Here is a 22,611-nt window from a genome sequence, read left to right on the forward strand (position 1 = left end):
CTATTTATAACGACCGATAATTGGTTCGAATTTTACGCTAATATTATTATTAAATTAACTAACACTTACTATTGTTATTATTATATTATTATTATTATTATTATTATTATTATTATTATTATTATTATATTATATTATATTATTATTTTGTATTGTACTATAACATAAGGATTTTTCTATTTTTATTTCTATATTTATTGTCTGTGTTTGTCTGTCTTTATTGAGTTATTAGGCAATGAAGTTAGAAAGACGTAGATAATATAGATAATATAGGGTAGGTAACTAATAACTGGGCACCGAACAAAGAAAATAACAACGTTTGAATTCTAACCGTTTTCCGTATTCGCCGCAATCATATTTACAAGTAGTAAAACCGGCGAGGATGAAGTTAGGAGGTATTCATATGTTTTGTTAGAGCACGTGTTGATTGTTGAAAAACTAGTTAAATCTCAAACAAAATCTAGTAAATTTGATTCCGTAAAAAAAAAAAATAATTTTGGCTATTGTATATTTTTTATATACTTATTATAAAGGTAAAGACCGATTAAAAACATAGTTACAGTTGAGAAAAAGTTAGCCGTTAGATATGACTTTTGAAAAATTCGATGTAAATTGAGTACATATAACCGATAAATAAATTCTATCCTTCTCTACTTCTTTATTAAAATATTCATACTTTTCGATATAATATTTTGTATTAGGTATCTAATAGTTACGTAATTATTGTCTCTTGAGTCTTGATTAAATATAATAATATATTGTATCGTTACCCAAATAATAATAATTATTACTTGGTAGGTATCAACTAATAACAATGTGTAAATATAATATTATTGTTCAATTCTTTATATTAACGTCATTTCCGGGTACTTCTATTGATGCAAGTTTAATCCAGTTATAAAATATAAATACTTATATTGTATACACATTACTAAAAATAGATACGGTGAAATACTCATGCGTACAAATGGCTTTGCCGTTCTTGAGAATTTTCTTATATTTGCTTTTTTCAATAACTTTCCGAAGAATGTTCCAATAACAAATTTAAAAAATAACATTATCAGGTATTGCACCAAGATTTTGGCACGTGTTCTATCATTATAATAATATACTACCTAACGATATTTTGTATTATCATTAATACTAATGAATTTGCGTAATTAGAAAACCGTGGCTTACAATTTATCATCAACCTACAAATCACATTATTGTAGTACAGTACTAAGTGCATAATAAATTAATATATAGTAATTGTGAAGCCAAAATTTAAAAAATTCGATGTCTAAATCCTTACAACTAATAAGTTTTTTTGTTGTTGAGATTTTCTATTATAATATATTATAACTATGTGTATAGTAATAATAATAAACATAATGTTATATATTAATATCTGCTGTGATCATTAGATGTAATCACCTTAATAGGTAAACATATTCATATTTATTTTATTTCTTGTTACATTGATATTATGGTAGGTATTTGATTTTAAAATTATGTTGAAGACAATGATGTATAACTGAACAAAAATAAATAAATTTTTATTAGGTATTTGAAATAGTAATAGATTTAATTGAGTTATAACTTGAAACCGCTTTTAATTTTAATCAACCATCAAAACTTTGATATATTTCTTTATTATTCGGGCAAAATATGCAACTTATTTGGTATTAAAACTTTCAACAGGAAAAAATAACTACAAAAATATTGATTTATTTTTTTTACTTGCGAAATTAATTGTATAATTTTCTAATAAAGGGTAACCTCTTGAGTAACCAAGAGCTAATGTTTGACAACTTAATATTTGTTTTATAGTACCTATATTTATTATGTAAGATTATGTTTAGTTCACACAACTATACCAATGTATTATAAAAATCGAAATACTTTATAAAATATAATTATCAGAGTAATACTTTTTAGTTTTTATATATGCTTAATATACTTTTAAGTTATCACATTTTCCATTTTTTACGCTTCTTATAATATTCTAAATTTATAACGCCTAACAAACTATAGCTAATTGGCTTATTTATTATGAAGTTATGGAATATTTAACAAAGTTTGATAATAATTTTTTTTTATTTACCCTTTATATGCTGCATTTTAAGAAAAAAGTTCGAAAGTAATTTATTACATTTATGCTAGATTAATTTTTATGAATAAAATAATAATGTTTTCTATTAAATATATTTTAACTTAGATATAAGAATCTATTGACTTGTTTGGGCTCTGTAGAAGATTCTTATACAACGGACTACAGCCAGACAGAATAACATTTACGAGATATTTAATTTTTCACTTCTCATCTCTAAAAATTAACATAATGTACCGTAAACGTATTATGGATTAACTAAGCCTTACACAAAAATGTGGGATTAGTTTGGGTTGAATGCAACCTAAAGAAAATATAATTACTGAACGTGTTTTAAATATTAAAATAATTATTAAAGTTATATACAATCTGATTATGTGCTAATATGTATTTCAGTAAATACAGTTATGAATATTGTTATATTATAATCTAATAGTTTATAATTATACTGAATATTGATATTTTTGTATGTCGGAGTTTTATAATTTTATCTGTGCTTTTAACTTCTGTGTGTTGTTACCTCTTAATTATTCATTATTTTATTTTCAAAATATCATTTTTAATGCACTTGATGTATAAATTAGATTTTTATTGGCAATATAATATATACATACATTTATTTTCTACTAACAGTACTTGACTGAAAGGTGATTTCATTGATGGTAACAATACATTGTTTTCATTAAATTTTGGTTAAGAACAAACATTACAACAAAATATATATATAAAAAGTAAAATTAAGGGTTTTTAAAATAATTAAACAAAAATAAATTTAGGATTGAACAAATTTTGATTATATAATACTTTATTATGTTATACTAGTTTTATTTCACAATATAGTTAATAAAATTCTTAAAAAAAAAAATAAAAATGTATTGGCTATAATTTATAATGCCATTATAATGTCATTATGTTACTAACATTATTTGGTCGGTTGAAATCTGTATACCAAGGTCAAGTTATAATAAGCCGTTATAATAATTCTACTACAATGTACCTACTATAATTTATAATGATCGCGACAATATATTATATCCAGCGAAATTGTTCACAAAAATGCAATTCAGTATCAACCTAACCTCAGGTTATTATTTGGGTTAAATTTAACTCGTAAGATGTAACAGATATCATTTTCATTATACTAAATTCCTTATATGTATTAGAATTTTAATATACTTACAGTTATACAGTTAGATATAACTTATATTTTAATTTATTATGTATTAAAATTATTGTTTATTTTTTTAAAACTATTTAAATTAAAATTAAATTAAATACCTAGAAATATTTTTCCATTTACTGTCCCCTTTAATATATTAATTAAATAAGAAATACTATTATTATGTAAGTTTTTTAGTGACAATCTCTAGTAACAGTAGTAAGCAATGGTATATCTACTGATTTGTAATTATCTGCAACATAAATGAACGGTATATTGTAATATTTTTGTATTAAGTATATAGATACCCATACTATGTATTGTATTTATAATTAAAAAGTATAGATACAAACATGTTAACCATGTTTTGTACATTTGTACACAACATATTATACTACACATTTTTTAAATATTGTCTTAAGTATTCAAGAATTATATCATCTAAAGTTTAGAAACAATTAATTAAAAATTCTGTTTTTATGGTACGTACTCCCCATTCTTTAACTTCTGTCACCGATTAATAAGAGGACGTCGTATCTGCAAGTGTTGACGCACGTTTGTAAAACGGAAATAGCAAATTCGCGTTTAGCCGAATCAATTTTGTTTAGTAGTTTCAATATAAGAGTAACTTTATTATCAAATTAAAAGGTAAGAACAGTATCTGTATTTAACGGTTTTTATGATGTTTCAATTTTTGAGCGAGTAATGATTATGTATATTATCGTAATTTTTTATGTCCAGAACCCGCTTAGTCGTTTCCGATTTTAATATCTTTTAAAACCAATTTAAAATACAGATATTATTCTTACCTTTTAATTTGATAATAGGTCAATTCACTTTAATAATAAAGCTAAAAAAATAAAATTGGTTCTGCTTGATATGCAAATTTGCTATGTTGAATGTTCGTAAGAACACATGCGACACATGTAGAGCATATTACATATTTACTTTAAAATGTACCTATTTTTTATTTCAATTGTAAATTTTGATCTATTAATTTTGTATTCACAATTAGTGCTGTAAACATTTTTAATGACATTGATAATATTATATCAAGTTAATTTGTTATCTTGGGTCGTTATACTCGTCTCATATTCCTATTCCAATTTATAATAATATAATATATTTAAACCAATCTTGGGTTGGCAACGTCATTGTTTTCTAGTATATTTATTAATTAACAATATAATATAATCCTGTTGCTCGAAATCTGTCCTCTAGAAAAGGAAATAAAGGACTTTCTTTGTCGATATCCTTTCGCAACTAACTATGTTGTTTGTAAATTTCGATTTCTGATTATTGTTTCGTGATTCACATTTACTTTTTCTTTTGTGTGCTATCATACCTAATGTTTATTTTCTTTATAGGTGCAATTATAAAATAATCTACACCTTTCTTGTTATTAACTAATTTAAATACCATTTAACAAAATAAATAAAATATTGAGATTGACTGGAAAATTAAAATTTTTATTTTTATTGTTGTATCTAACCAAATTGTTTAGGTAATGTATTTAATATTATATTGAATAATAATTAATATTCTATTAATATATTATTATCACTTACTTATTGTTGGAATAAAATTTATCTTAAAATATTATTCTAGAAATTATTCTTTTAAATTGGAATTATAATAACTACAATTGTAATAATGCAAAAAAAAAGTTTCCACCATTTAGCTAGAGTTTGATTGAATTCAAAGAATTACATTTGTGTAAATAAATACAATTTATGTCTAAAATTTGTTCTACTAACAAATGATAGTAACAGACTTTACCGATTTATTAGTTTTTAAACTATTATGCATTAATTTACTGAAAATTTAATTTAATTTAAAATTATTTATCTTCAATATAATTTAAAAAAAAGAAAAATGCATAAACTATAATTTTATTTTAAACCATTATTTAAAAGAAATTGGACTCCTATTATCTTACAGCATCAAATGTATGTATTTAAATTTTCGAAATTTTTGACATATCTCCAATCATATATTTTCTGTTCATTGTGCAATTGTTCGTATTTAAAACTTAAAATGAAATGTAGTTCATATTTTGTTATAATATTAATATTTTAATTAATGGAACTTGGAACACTGTTTTACTTTGATGTACATTGTTATGTTTTTTGATAAAAAATGTTTATGAAACTATAAATATAGGCAATAATATATAATATTATATAAATATACCCATAATATTAATTTTCGAGGGACATTTTAATTAATATTTTATATTATTTTCGGTAACAACCACACATGTTTTTAAATGCATTTTAACAAATAGTCAAATGTTATAATAATTATTGTATTGTAATAATAATATTGTATTCCATGGTTTTCAAATTTCAATTGTTGTTCTAACAAAACCTGTTCGTAGCAGGTAGTGAATGATAAGTTTTTTTATATTATGTAGGTTTTATATCACGGGAAAGGATACTATAATAATAAAATAGTTTTCGCCAAGGACAAACCACCATATTTATATAAGGACCACTGTAATATTACCACCACTATAGTTATCTTATTTTATCATCTAGGTAAATTTTATATATTGGACGAAAAGTAGTTATTTTAGTTTTGGAAATCGCGTTTAACTTTGAAATATAGGCCAAGTGTTACCAGTTAATTTTTTTTACTACAACGTGTTTGCTGCATGAAATATGTATGAACATTTAAATACACAAAGTAAAATTTAAACAAAAAAAAGTGAAAAGTGCATTGAATTAAATTTATAATTATTTGTTAAAATTGAGTTCAATTGTTAAAATGAATTAATTTAAAAAATTTTGAAACTGCGTATTGCATATTGTCTCATTGGAATTGCCCCTATCAAATTAATATTTAGATTATTTATTTTTGTATTGGATTACCTTCAAGATATATAGTTTATACCCAATAATATTTATTTAATAATTTAAATTAAAATAACAAGAATTCTAAAATTCTGCAATATATATCATTATCGTGTCTTATAGATTGTTATTAAATAAATGTATAATTTACATATTTTTTATATTATTATATAATTAAATAAAAAAAAAAAAATTAACTGGTACATATACTACATATTATATTATAGGCTTAAGATATTCATTCACCTTGATTAAATTAACATTATTTTAATAATATTAATATTTAATAATGACTGTTTTAAAATTATGACTGCTCATAAAAATAATTTACAATTTATGTTTTGAAAACAAACGTTCTTTAATGTATTTATAGTAGTTATATAGTAATAAATATATAATATATATATAAAAGTACTTCAAATTGATATTAAACAATCAAATTTTATATCCAAAGTAGACATCCAAACTAGACATTTTATTTAAAAAAAATGTAGTATGACTTAACGAATTATCTTATATATTAAAATATTATATTGGGTTTATGTACCTACCTATACATTTATAGTGTTTATATACAATTTAAGGGTATTCAATATTATTATTATAAGACCTTTTAGAAATAAAAATGAATAGGCGAAAGAACAATTTTTTTTCAATACGTTAAATATAAGCCAAATAAGATAAATATGTTTTGAAGAAAATATTTTTTTTTATTTTAAAAAAAATTTTAAAACCTCGAAAAAAACTATAAATATGCTATATTTAATGGTTTGTATATATAAAACTTTAAAAACATTATTTTGACTCTAAAACGACTTTCGGACATAATAAAACAAAATATTATTTGAAACTAAAATTAATAATTTTCAACTAATTATAAATTCTGATTTTATTTTTAGTATATATTTTATAAATTATAAAATAATATTAATGTATAAATAATTGTTTAAATTAAATTAAATTAATTTAAGAGTCAATTATTCGAAGTATCATTATTATTCATTAATATGCGATAACGACTAACGAGTAATAAATAGAAATTTCTTAGATTAAAAATAGTATAATATATACATAGCTTTTGAAGTTCAATGTTGTAATCATAAACCTATACTTAATACATTTTTAAATTTAAAAGTACATATAAAAATGGACTATAAATTTGGATTGCTTATGTATTATAATAAACGTATCAGTATAATATTTTTCTAAATATTATTTTATGCTATTATAGTAAACACGTTAGAATATTTTAAATGTTCGGTGCAGACGATTGATAGTGACCAGTCGCAATTTAAAAACATGATAAGAATCCGGTCGAATTACTATTAGAGACGATAGTGGTAATAATAATTATTAGTTTACTTACTACAAACAATAACTATGACCGAATTTGAAGTAAATAGTTCACCTTAAAAATTTAAAAATTAAAAGTAAGAATATTTTATTTTTTTATTTTTTACCAAAACTTCTGTTTCTTACCTTGCATTTGAATTCAAATTGTAATTAATAATAATCTAATTGTCGTACAAACTAAACAATAATAATGTTTTCATTGTTTTTGAAAATTAAAACGTATTAATATTATCTATGACTATGAGACTATATGCATATTTTAATTCTTAGATGTTAAATGGTTTGAATGTAATACATTTAATTAAAAATATGTACAAACAATTATTATAAAATAAAATAATTTGTTCCGCAAAATGTTTTACTGTAGGTTTTATAACCTACTGTCATAATTTTTATTTAAAAATTCAGAACTAAATAAAAACTATATTTTTGTAATATTTGTCTTTCGTATAAAATATAAAATTATGTATATATAATATATATAACTTTTCTTGTCGAATATGAAGCTTGCAGATGTTGTAACAGATCAGTTTTGTACTAACGGTTTGTTGGTGAATAAATGTATTATTTCTAAAGGTTATATAGAGGAAAGGACTTCTATTCCCTTTTGGATAATATACAATACACACGGTTACAGAGTAATGCCTTTAACTCATTTCTATTTATAAAATGTTTGCTATACCTACGATAAAATTGTATAAGGACTTGAAAAAAAAATATAAAGTAATATCTAGATACTCCTATAAGTTCTATTAATATTTAGGTATTAACGATAAAGCATATGATTTCTGAACAAAAAAAAACAAGGTGCATCTTTTTATAGTTTTTGAAAACATAATTGTTAAACAAATTTACAATTAAAAATAATTTGTATCATATCTATATAGAACTGATATAACTCAATATTATACCGATTAGTTACATTACATATTTTGAAATGTCTAAATGTCTAAAATAGTTTACGTATATTATTAAATTTCTTGTAAGCTACATAAGTAGTAATAATTTACTATATAAAACATAATTAATTAAAAAAACGGGTTTCAATAAATATGTAAATAATATATAGAATAACAATCCATTATCTATACAGTAGTAAATACATAAATAGATTGTGAAATGTTAGACCTTGCATTATCTTTGATTTGAAGTGCCTAATAAATAATTTTAAACAAACCGAAATATTAACTTCATTAACCTTATTTTTTACTTAATGAATATTTTACAGATAAAATATTAAATATACTTATAAATTATAATTATATTTAATTATTCTTATATCTATTTATCAATCAAACATGGCCTAAAAATGTATCAATTATAATTCTCAAGTGTGCTCATAGTGTATTTAGGTGCATTTACATTGTGTAACCTAACAATACATTTTATTCTAATAACTTCATAATGCCAATATATTATCCAATTTGTATATTAAATACCTAAATGTAATAAAATAATGAGGTTTTTAGTTTTTATGCGTTGACCCTCAATGTTCAAATTTATTGAATATATTAAATATGAACAATAATATTGTTTTTTGGCGAAATAACATGAATTTAAAAAAAAAATTGTGTATACAAAATACATCAAATATATAATTATTTATATGGCACTTAAAAATATAATATTTTCTTAAACTTAAATGTGCTATCTAAAATAAAATGCTTTAAAATACTTTGTCCCCTGTTTGTTCTGTTCGCTAGACGCTAATACACTTGCATGTGCATTGTTTTGTAAAAATGTTTAATTATAAAATAGGTTTTAATATTTATTAAATGTTTTAATACTCATAACTAACTTGAAAAAAAGAGTATATTATTTATTAAAATTAATTAAAATAATTTTGTTTGACTATGATATTGGATACTTTACTCTTATTTTAATTTTCGATTGAAGTACGTCCTGTACTTGTTATTTGTATAGCCAAGTCATTTTTTTTTTTTAAATATTTACTTTCACCTTTTTCTGTGAAAATTTGTTTGAGTTGAAGATGTATTTAAGTTTCATACCACCCTATTTATATTTATAGATTCTTTGAACAGATCATATTTAGATTTTCTCAAACGTTTTTATTTACCAGAAAAATCATCAGTAAAATATTGACAATGCAGTTTTTTTATCGTTGGTTTCATTTTAAATATCTTTGTAATACACCATATTATCCTTTGTCAATCTGAAGGAAGCTCCAAAATCCAGCCTCTATTATCTTGTACCTATTTTTAATATTTATCAATAAGTATATTATAATTATATTTTTATGTTTACAATTTATTAATATGTAATTTACATGTTGTAAACACAATATTTTAAAAGGAATAGCTTATTTTAATATTAGATTTTCCCAAATTGATTTGACATTTTGTTATTGGTTTTAAATTATAAATAGTACGTTTAGCAGTTACAATTTTATTACAATCAATTTATTATTTATTTATTCTGAAGTCATATTTTATGAAATCATGTTTATGACATATTTATACAGTTTAATTTACTTTCGTACTTTTAAGGCTTCGTGGTTATTACGAACGAAACCTAAATCTTGTGAGGTACAAAAATATACTTCAATTTAAAATAGTGTTTTCTGCAAGATTGTATCCTACTTTTTTTTTATTATATGCATTCAAATAAGTATATTAAAAAAAAATTATTTTTATACTTTTATCATGAATATGTAAATATGAAAATTGAATATGTATATTTAATACTGGTGTTCGCTTAACCATCAAATTATTAATAACGCCAACGTAATTTAACAATCAAAACAATTTTTGAGTTTTTAAAATAGTACCAAATTATTTAAAATATTTCTATGTATTGAAATAAGTATAATTAACACGTGTTATTTATAGTTAAATATGGTTAGTATAGAACATTTTTTATCGTAATAATATCACTTTACTTAAAACTTTCTTGTTTGGAAAAAAGTATCATATTTTTATACAAATCTTTTTGTTCAGGGTAGAATAAATTTAATATATTATGTGGAGCAATTATTTAATGTAAATACACAATTGCTATATTTTAAATATAAAATTATCTTTTTTGATTAATGAACTCGAAGTTAGTATAGAAGATGATTGTTATTTAAAGATTGAAATTGATAATAAATCGACATATATTTAATTTGTATTTAAATTGATATATTTTAAGTATCTATGTACACATTTATCATATAATTTAATACCTATATATAATAATATGATTAACAGAATAAGCGAACTTTGTAAACAATTTTCAAACTAAATCTCTGTATATAGGTAGTTGTAAATATGCATTATTATTTAGGTGTGATTAAAACATTTTGCTGTTTAGACTTAAGATGCTAGATTATAAAATGTCTAAATAAGATTAATTACTAAATTAAATAAATTTTAAATTATTAAATTTACTTAAAAATAGGAGTCGGCGCTAAAGAATCTTAACAAATTAATTCTTGCTATTAACAAATAATAATTAAATGTTCACTACGAAACTTTTATTTTGAGAATTAATCATTAAATTAAACTTTTTAAAGCATAATAATAAAGATAAAAACTAAATTCTATTTTAGTACCTAAATTAGGAAAGTAGGAAGTTATATTATTTACTTTAACATTAAATATTAGTTGGTATTATCATAGATTAAATATACTAGTATATTTAATCTATGGTATTATACATTAACTTATTTGACATTTTACTATAACATATTTTTATATTTTGTAAATAACCATTTTGTATTTAGGTACCTAATTAAATGAGATTTGCAAAAGTACAAAAAAAAATATAATGATAAAATGGTTTAGGTACAATAAAATGTGATTGATAGTTAACTTTATATATATATTTTTAAATAATTTTAATTATTCATGTTGATGATTGTCCTTAAGACTGTTTGATGTTGATGGATATTTAATATTTACGCACGGATAAGTTTTCATTTTTTTTTTTTTGTTCAATAAATTATATATTATCAAGTGTTAATATCAATATTATAAAATACCGATAACTAAAAAATAAAATTTTTAAAATTTTTTACTTTATGCGTTACACCCCACCCGGACATTATATATTTTTCTATTTTGACCGGTTTTATAAATTATTAAGTAATATAATATTTTAACATAATTTATTGATATATACAGTTAAAGATTTGAAATCTTCTTTGTTAAATTATATGTATAATATTGACATATTTTTCCCACGCTTTATCTTATAAATAATTATAATGTATATAGATAATATAGTCCTAGTAATTTGTTTAAACAATTAAATTAGACTACACAATTAATTTTATCGTATCTATAGGTATATTATGTCTATACAATTGATGTCTATTATATTAATAAGCAATATAAAATAATGTTTACACTAAATAATTGAATCTGAAAGTTCAATACACTGAAATTATAGCTTATTGCTTTGGAAAATGATTGTATATTAATCATAATTGTATTCATTGATATAATAAACAAGTAACAACATAGATCTAATAAATTTCCAGGATTTTTAAATTTTATTTCTGAATAGCAATGCAATTATGTGCAGCAGATGTGGGTTTAGATATATATTGTAATTTATCGATAGTGTTTGTAGTTTCCTGCATGTTAAAAAATTATTTCATCGTAATTTAGTTTTCCTTATGAAAATTTGATTAATTTTATATGGTATATATATTTATATTGAAAGTAGGTAGTCTAAAGCTCAAAAGTTAAAGAGAACAAAAATTAGTTTGCCTTTTCAAAGTATTTGAGGTATAGATATCGTGGTTATTTTTTTATTACAAAATATTGACGTTTAACGTCAACTTCAATGTATAAATATGTTAAGCATACTTATTATACAACATAGACTGTTAGAATATTCAATATATTTAAATCTCTTACATATTTCCATATTATGTATATGTTTCTTTAATAGGTACTTGAATTAAAAATTTGTATTGGAACAAAGATATTTATATATCTAACTGAGCAATGAGAATGTTCATATAATTTTATTTCTTACTGAATTTAACCGACATTATTGATGATGTTTGTTTTTTAGATATATATTGTATTTCTATGCAGTATATGTTAGTTAAAAATACTAGCTCTAGGGAAAATTCTGATGGCCGGTACCACTATAAAGATGTCCACACGTTTTTTCTTAATCAAATTCGGATCACGTAAACGATTCTGCGGATTTTTTTTTGTCTAGGTCGTTGGTTTTTAACCGGAAACGCATGGGCAACGATGGTCTTGTCGATAGTGTTTGCGTTAGTATTCCCCCTGAAGACGACAGTTTACTCGTATATACATATTATATATATTTTATTATTGTACAAAACTAAATTATAACGGGTGAGCACACATTAAAAGCTCTGCCAGTAATTACTTAAAATATTGTTAACAATATTTTAAACAGTAGTATTAACTATGTGTAATGTTATACACTAATATAGTAATAATATGTCTTTTATCAACTACTCGTACATACGATATACCTACTTAATGTGTGTATACTTAATTGTTTTGCTGACCTTACAGTCTACAGATAAAAATATCATGTTATTGGTTATCGTATTAAAATCTAATAATAGATAGGATAAATTCGATCCAACATATAACATTGAGAATATCGTATTGATCATCATAATATGCGACACGCGAATTTTCAGCCACGTTGGCTGTTTGACAGTTTAAACATAAAATCGCTCATTGGTATGAATAATATAGGGAAATTATTAATTTTTTTCCTCGCTATTCGCCGCTTAAACTATAATATAGTTTCGGCGTAGCAGGTAAGGCGGGTAGGGATGAGGGTAAATATAACGTTTTGCTCCCGGGCGAAAAACATCTTAATTCTGCGTCCGTGCAGCGTATTATTATTATTAACATTTTTACGCTTATAGTGGTTATTATTATTATTATTATAAATTCGGCCTCTATTCGTTTTTATTCCGGTGCCCCTTTATTTACGACGATAATATTATTTCTGTTTCATAATCGTGTGTATACATACACACCTCTATAACACTACTCGCAACTATATACTATTACTATGTATTATAACACTGCTTCACATAACAGCGGGTGGCGGGAGAAAATGTTTCCTCCGATGATCGTGTTTTTGTTGTTGTACCTTCTTCGCTCGCGTTTTACCGGTTTATCGTTTATATTATTATATTACGAGTATTACAGGTACGTCGTCGTGTGCACGCTGCACATGGCTTCGGACCGGTTTTTCGTCCGCCCCGGCCAACGGCGGTCGCGCGGGGGTCATACCCGCCCGTCATTGTTTTGATCTAGGAGATAAAAAAAATAAAAATAAAATAAAAAAAACCGATCCCGTCTCCGCGAGCACTGAAACCGGTTGATTGCCGCACGGAAAATAATAATAATATGACTTTTTCTCGTTTCGTTCGTACACACATCTCGAATGCACGTCTACTGCGAGTCGTCCCCCTTCATGCTGTTCATGTCGTAGTCTTCGTCGTCGATGATGTCCGCGTGTCGTAGACGTCATTATAATCTTCGGTCCCGCCTCCGCGTTCGCATAGCAATGACGACGGCGAGTATGATGATGATGATGATGCACTATAATATCTATTATTATAAGATTGTTGTTATTATCATTATTGTTATTATGTGGTATCGCTTTTATTTTTAGGTCTCTCGGCTGTCGTGTATTCAATAGGAGGCGGTGTGCCTATTGAAAACGGGTAGCGCCTGGAAAGTGAACGAGAAAAACGCGAAATATGATAAATAATAATATTACAATAGAATATAGCACTAGGTCAGACGCTGTGTGTATGTAATAGTATACAGTATAATAATAACGCTGTACGCAATGCATTATATTGTACGCGTTCGCCGACATATATAACATAATAATAATATTGTGCCGACGTCGATGACTGTACAACACTTACGATATAGGTAGGTATCGTGCGCGCGTACAGTTAGGCGGTGGGGGCGACGCGGTGGATGACTAACCCGTGGCGGAGGAGCCCACCAGCATTGAGATTTGAGATCGGTTTGACTGCTTAAAGAGATTAATATTTTTATCGTTGTCACCAATTTTTTTTTTCTGGCGATTCGCTGTGCTCAGTTAACCGGGATATTTTGTTTTCTCGTTCCGTAACGTATGTTACCATTTTATCAATAATTGCCCAATTACGCGATTTCGGATAATATAATATAACACCTACCCAAAAACCAACTGTATGTGCATCATAACAGTTTAATAGATTACGATAAACGCGAATTGAATAATAACAAAAAGCTAATGAAAATGCGTGACGGTCGGCTGGTCATTCGTATTTATATAACTATTTAGGGTGGCCAGATATAAAATACGGGACGTTAATTTTAATTAGAAAAATTTTTCTAAGCCGTTTAATCGATGAATAGAATCGAAAATAGAAACGATGTTAAATTTAACATGGACAAATCTAAAAACGCTAGTCTAATACATTATAATTACTCAATCGATCCGCAATTACTTTGGCAGTGCATGGAGGATTTTAAATAATCCAGTGGATTAAGAACTGATTGACGTTTTATTATAATTAAATCTGAAAAATAACCCAAAATAAAGACATTTGATTTGATAAGTAAAAATAAACTTGAACATGTCTTAAAAATCAAGAATTATCAAAATATGCAATAATCCAGTGGATTAAGAACTGATTGACGTTTTATTATAATTAAATCTGAAAAATACCCCAAAATAAAGACATTTGATTCGATAAATAAAAATAAAGTTAAACATGTTTTAAAAATCAATAAATACCAAAATATGCAACATATAATACCGTACATTTTGATTTGTCGTAAGAAGAAATAAGATTTTAGCTGGCTTTTTTTATGATTGCAAAAAATAAATATACTAGATGTCCTCTGCCCTATTTAATTTATTATATGAATTCCTAGTGGTGTACAGAAACGTAAATATTACAATATTAAGACGACACGTATTAGACTGATGCTAGTCGATGAACGTATTACGACTTGACAAGTGGTATTTAAGAGTTTATGTCGATTAATACAATCCTGAGCATTTTACCTTGTATCGATCTAAAAAAAAAAAAAATTATATTATAAATTAATTTTTAGTCGATATTGGAGAAACCATTTGATAGAGATAACTCGTTGTGGAAGTGGCATAATATTATATACTACTCAATTATAAATTATTATTATACTCTCGCTGTTATTTACGACTTAATTCTTTTTTTTTTAAATCAAAACAATTAATAATTAGTTCTTGGCAGTGCTCCCGAGATTAATTATACATCAGACGGATATTTCCGGTTTTTTTAACCGTATTTAAATAATTTAGTAACTCCTTATTATTTACCATACACCGTTCGTATATAACTTTAATATTATACATATTATATATTATATTCTTGTTAAAAGGTTTCGAAAGTATTAATATATATTAAGATAAATTTAAATGTTCTGTAAACATCATTACCTAAATATTATATACTCGGTTTAATGCTTTTTTTTTTTTAATATTAATGATTCATCAGGGGATTCATCTGTTATCTTCATTCCGCAACATGCGTGCATGTTTTCCTCTTACTAGTATTATAATATATTACCGCTGTCTAATTGCAGCTTTAGACTAAGAATACTGAATAATAACTTTCGATTGTTGTTTATACTGCATAGTGTATACACAATTTTGTAATCTTGCAAATAATACTTGATCGTTAATTAACCCGATTAATGCCCACCTTTTGATTCAACTTAATTGTTCAACTACGTGGATGAAGTATTGAAGTATAATATTTAATCGAAACCAGTATTACTCGGCGGTAGTCGGTACACATATTATACGCTTGTATCATTAATTTTATTTTTCTTAGCGACGACGGAACGTAAGCAACCAAAAACATTAATTTAAAATACTCTATATTGCAGGATAATATACATTTATACCAAATTTTTCCCATCTCTGAGTTTTCTGTTATATATGTTATTTGTTATCATAGTAGTTATTAGACTTAAAATATTATATATGTACGGCATATATTGTAATTATTTTTACATAATAAAAAAGTAAACAAACTATTCAATTGCATATGGTGGTGTTATTTTACCATTGAAGTAGGTATTTTAAGTTAACAATATATTTTTGAATGAGTGCATATTGTTTTTGACGAATTATCATTATAAATGGTGCTATTTTCATAATAATAGTTTTGTATATGAATTCATAGCTTTATTCTTAAAAAAATATTCCCCAATTAAGCTTTAAAATAGTTTTGTTCAAAATATTATGACGGAAATGGTCATATTAGTTTATCAGATGTTTTCAAATTGGATTATCATTCGTTTTTAAGTTATTGAGAATTCATTTGTGTGGCTTAAAATATATTATATCTTACCACAAAAAAAAATTACTCTTTATATTTTTTTTCATAATTATTATTTACATTTTGTTAAACGTCTATTCATCAGGCCAATGGTAATCTGGTAATCATAATAACTTTTAATAATTTTAATTGTCCATTTATATTCAGTAATTATCGCAAGAAAAAACTGTGATCCCGAGGGCGACTAATACAATTTGATAAATATAATTTTGGTCCTACTATACTAACTGCAGTTGTTAACAGGTTAACTGTCTTCACGAAGTAATTTAGTATTCTCAATACGTAGCCACGTGTACGTACCTACATTTGATTATCCCATAAGACTGCATACAAAATAACATCAATTCATCGAAATTGATGTAATATATTTATATAGTATATACGTATGTGTTGTTTGACGTTTGAATATAAATCATGTGGCCTTCTAGAATATGTTTTTATGTAGGTGGCGAAAAATAATATCATTATACGTATATATTCAGTATTGTGTATACTGTACACGTCATCTATGGTGTAAGTTACAAATAATAACAATTAACGACTGTAGTTTTGTTTAATTTATTGTATAAACTGTTAATATTTAAAGTTAAAGTAAGAAAATAAAAAAAAATTGAAAACTAAGAATTTGACAAATCGAATAAAAAATGTAATATCATATTATAAATATTTATGTTACCATCATTCTATAACATAAATATATTCATACATGCAATACTAAATATTTATAGGGGGATCTTTTTATATTTAAGATAAGAGTTGAAATATTTTTATTTTATATTATATTATGTTAGGTAAATTGTTTATTTATTTTTCCAGTCCAATTCATACAAAAAAAAAAATGTTTGAATCCTACTTTTCTTCGTTGTAATGTATTGCTATATTTGACTAGATTTTTATGTTTACTTTTGTATTTTTATTTAAGAATAGAGTTGTTTGGTTCTTATGTTCAGTAATGGTTATATTGATATACAATAAATATTCAAAGTTTATTATTGCACATACATTTTAAAACGATATTATTATTGCTTGATTCAAAAACAGATTCTTTTGATTTTGTTCGAATTTATTAGGCATGACCGAGTTGCCGTGTTTATATGAATATTGATAGTAAAAATATTTTTCATTTTTAATATATTCCTATAAAATTATTCCTGTTGTATACCTACTTTTTGTTTTTGTGAAATGTATTTGTATAATTATTACTTTGTAAGTTATAACTATAGATACAAAATAGTCTTACAATCAGTTATATTTAGTTATTGAGTAGTTGAGACCTTTTTTAGTAAAAAAAAATCGTTCTATAAAATGAATATGGAATATTTACGTCTGCCTTTGAAATGTCATACACAACTAATAGAATGTTATGGATTTATTAACTTTATAAAGCACAATTTTTATGTGGGTGGCTCAAAATTTAACAGTTAATTAAAATTAAATATCAATCATGGTTTTGCCTTCAACGGCTTCAACCTACTAATTTATTTTTATGTTTGAAAAAGTGTTAAATATAATTATCTATGTATAAAACCGTAATCAATTGTCATGATCAAGGAAGAATCAAACACATAGTATGATATGTATTTTGAATATACTCGTATCTATTTTTTTTTATTATTATTACTGTAGGAATTTTTTTTCTTATATTGCTAACATATACGAAATAAAATAACCATTGAATAACAAAAGTAGGAATGATATAAGTACTACTATCGTCCAGTAGCTTAAAGTATTAGAGCTGAAACAAAATTAATACCTACGTGGCTACGTGGGGTTTCTACATATTTGATTTCCGTGAATTTTCGTTTTAGAATTCATTAATTTTATATTTCTATACAAGCAGTTTGTGCTTCTTATGGTTTTAAATTTAATATAACCTCATAAGCTAAATAATTAAGTGACAAACAACTTTTAGTGCATACAGCAACACGGTGGTCTAAACAAAAGGAGAATTGTTTTATTTTTAAGATAAAATATTTCTTTTAACTAAATACCTTGTATTCGTAAAGAATTATAAAAAAACTACGAATAATGCAAATTATAAAGTTAAAAGTTTAAATAATTAAAATACTGCTGATGGCATCCATCATGAGATACATATATTATTAACAGATTTAATATTGATCACTAAAATTCTCAAAATTCTTTAATAGCATTGCTGTATATTTATCATTAATTAGTTTTATAATAGTGTATTTGTTAATATGCTATTAAGTAAAAAAAATATTTCATTTTACGTTATTTCAATTTCTGTTGATTTTCGAATTGCATTTTTTTTAATCTGTATTCTGTATTTTTATTTTTTGGTATTGAGCATTTTTCAATTATATTGTTTTTTTTTATACTGAACCATAGGACCATAGTTTGTACCGTTTTTTTGTGCGTGTGTTTATTTGAAAAAACTTATGTTCTTTGTTGTTATCAATAAGATTTGAGTTTTTTAGCTTGTCTGGAAAGATCAAAGTTGAATATTCTAGACCGACCAGACTGATTTCAATTCAAATATTATTTTATTTACCTAAATATATAGTATATACATTGAATTTATTTATATATAGTTTTATAAATGACATCTACGGTAAATAATATTCAAACCTTTTATACAAATCATATAAACTCGTTAATTTATTTTTTTAAAAATTTTGCAATACGTTGTTCCATGAATAATTGTTGTATATGATTTTTTATAGTTGAGTGTACTGTATACGTTTTAACAATTATACTTATTAATGCTTTAAGTTGTAATTTTTATAAATATGAAGAGCTAATATTGAATTTGTTTTTACTTAATAAATTAGAACTGATAGGATAATGAAATTCATTTTAACATAAAGAATATTAAGTTGAATAAATATTTCATTTTAATATAAACTTTTGAATGAGCTAAAGTGATAATAATTATGATAATGCTGTCAACAATTGCAACAATTGTCATTAAAAAATTGACAAATTAAAATCAATATTTTGTACAGTACGCCATAAACTATCTATGGGTTTCTACACTTTTATTTACACAACAATATAAGCCGCTGACGCAATTTCATAATTAAATAAAATATATTTTCGTAAAATATTTTTAACAATATTGTTAAATAATTATCGTTGTGATAATTACTATAGTAGAAATATTAAAATATAAATTTAATATAAAATTATAATCATTGTTTCTATACCGAGTTAAAATTACTGTTCTCCAATAAAAATACATATATAAATTATATTGTAATATAGTTATTAAGTATATTATATTGAGCATGTATATTTTTTTAAATATATATTTTATTTTTATAAAATGTTACTATTATAGTGAATAAATTGATAATTATAATAATTATCATCATTTATAAGTATGTTTTTTAACGGTGTTTCCTTTAGAATTTCGTATTATTAATTAAATTAATAATTATAATATAACAAAAAAATACAGAAACGTTTGACGAAATTTCCAATTACCATTTGAATTTACATTTTCGTATTGATGTTAAATTATTTTTAAACTATACGGAGAATAACCATTGTTAAATCGAGTTGAAATTAATCATTATTCATTACATATTAATTTTATAGAATAAAATGTACATTATGAGTATACATTATATGGTTTCTTCACCCAATAGTATTCAACTACCTTAAATACATATTGGTAATATAATTTAATCTCTAATTGAATATAAATAGAATAATACAAATTAATAAAAATGTTGTTCTTTTCGGGTGTTTACAAGTTTTACTTGTAACTGAATTGATAGGACTAAGTCGAGACATATTAAATACAATTTAAAACTTTATTTTCAATTATAATACATTTATTTAAATAAAAATATTTTTCTTACTTAAATTTTTTAAAATCACTATTACTTATCAAATTAATCGATTTATATAATAATTATTTGAAGTTGCTTTTATTTTTTATGTCATCATTTACAATTTCGATACTAATAGTCCAAGAATAATATTGATTTTGTGTTATAGGTTAATAATTATCTTAAATGTATTATTTATTTAAAGTGAGTCATGCCGTTATTAATTATTAATGATACCCACAGTAGAGAACAGAATATAAATATTTTGATTGCACACGATTTATTTAACGTAGATTTAATAGGTATAGAATTAATCATTATAGTTAATATGTTAATTATTTTCGTAAAAAATGATTTTTTTTTAAAGATTTTAATTAAATTACTAAAATATTAATATTATAAATGTGTTCTGTATAATATCGATGATATATACGTAATAAAGTTGTACCTACAGTAAAGTTAATAATGTAATTAGGTATAATTTTTTTTTTTTACTGTCAAAATATTAATGAGCAATAAATTAATGAATAAAATATTAATGACGAAATATCAATAAAAAAAAAATTATTCATTTATCTGCTACGTGTGCTTCAATATCATTATCGAATTTCATCGTTTTGTTGTGTTCACTTATTAAAATTAAGTCATCTATAAAAATAAATTTATCACTTAAGTCCCATCATTATTTCTTAAAATTGTGTTCTTCTATGCATTCTTCTAACTCAGGGTGTTTAAACAATCATTTTAATCTTATAAGATAGTTGTCATTGACGACAAGAAACATATAGTACATACTACATAAATAATGTATGCATAATATTATAGGCACTATTTCGCATTTCTATGGGTTTTTTATATTTTGACATCGTTCCTTTGCTTTTTTGGGCTATAAAAATGGTATTTTGTAAAGTCGGTTATTTTTATTTTGAAATCTGCAGTACTAGTATGAGTTAAAAATGTTTTAAGTTATAGAATACAATTTTTCTTTTTAAGCATGTGTAATTAGTTGAGTATAACGGTTAATTATTGTTTTTGATTGCGTGGACGCTGTTCAATATAGCTTGACGGAACTATGGAAGATAGTTATTTTTTTTAGGATTAGACGATTTATAGAAAAAAAAATACAATAATATTTCAAGAAGATATATTTGTACTATAAAGATGCCTTGTTATGTATAAAGTACAATGTGTACAAGCGCACACATGCGCATGGAATCTTGAAGTAGCGGTTTTGTATCAAAGCGTTATAATAATAGTGGTGTTGTTTCATATTATATATATACAAGATCGCGATCACAGCAGTGACGGCGTTCACTTATTGTGATTACAGCGGGAATGATAGAACCGGTTTTAGCGGATAACGAAATGGCGCCAGTTGTCGAAGTTCATAGTATGAGAGCTTAAAGATATTATATATTTCTAAGCACATAATTATATATTTATATATGTGTGTGTGTGTGTGTCTGTGTCTGTGTGCACACGCATAGTCTGACAACTGATCACTAGTAGACTTCTCAATAGACATTTGCAAAACACAAGTAAAACTATAACCTAACCTAAGTCGTAGTAAATAATCATATTAGGTATACAGCTAGAGAACACTGGTGCACTGCACTAGTAGTATCTAGATATAGGTAGCAATTTACTTCGAGATCGCTAAAACCGCTTTTTTTTATCGGGTATCGCCTCCCCACGACTTACTATTGATGTTTAATGATCACCCATTTTATAACTATTTTCCGGTTCATTGAAATATTATTTTAATCGGCGTGTAGAAGCATAAATTAATATTAAATATGTAAGCATTCAAGTTTATTGTATATGTTCATGCCGAAATTCTGACTATACGAGTAGGTTACCTATTATTACCTATGCATTTAATACGTTTTTTTCTTCTCTAAATTTGATCAATTAGAATTGAGTTTTGCGCATAAGTATTGGCACTGTTGTTGGGTGTATTATAGCTCCCAGGTACGTGTACATATTTAATATAATTTTTTTGT

At 24.2% G+C, this 22,611-nt stretch overlaps 1 protein-coding gene across 3 annotated transcripts in view; it reads left to right on the forward strand.

Moving 5' to 3' along the window:
* LOC132927829 (lysine-specific demethylase 3A-like) overlaps positions 1-22,611 on the forward strand; it is a 66,495-nt gene that overhangs the window by 563 nt on the left and 43,321 nt on the right. The gene's annotated exons all lie outside the window — the stretch shown is intronic.

This window comes from Rhopalosiphum padi, chromosome 3, assembly GCF_020882245.1.
Source record: "Rhopalosiphum padi isolate XX-2018 chromosome 3, ASM2088224v1, whole genome shotgun sequence".
Classification (NCBI taxonomy): domain Eukaryota; kingdom Metazoa; phylum Arthropoda; class Insecta; order Hemiptera; family Aphididae; genus Rhopalosiphum; species Rhopalosiphum padi.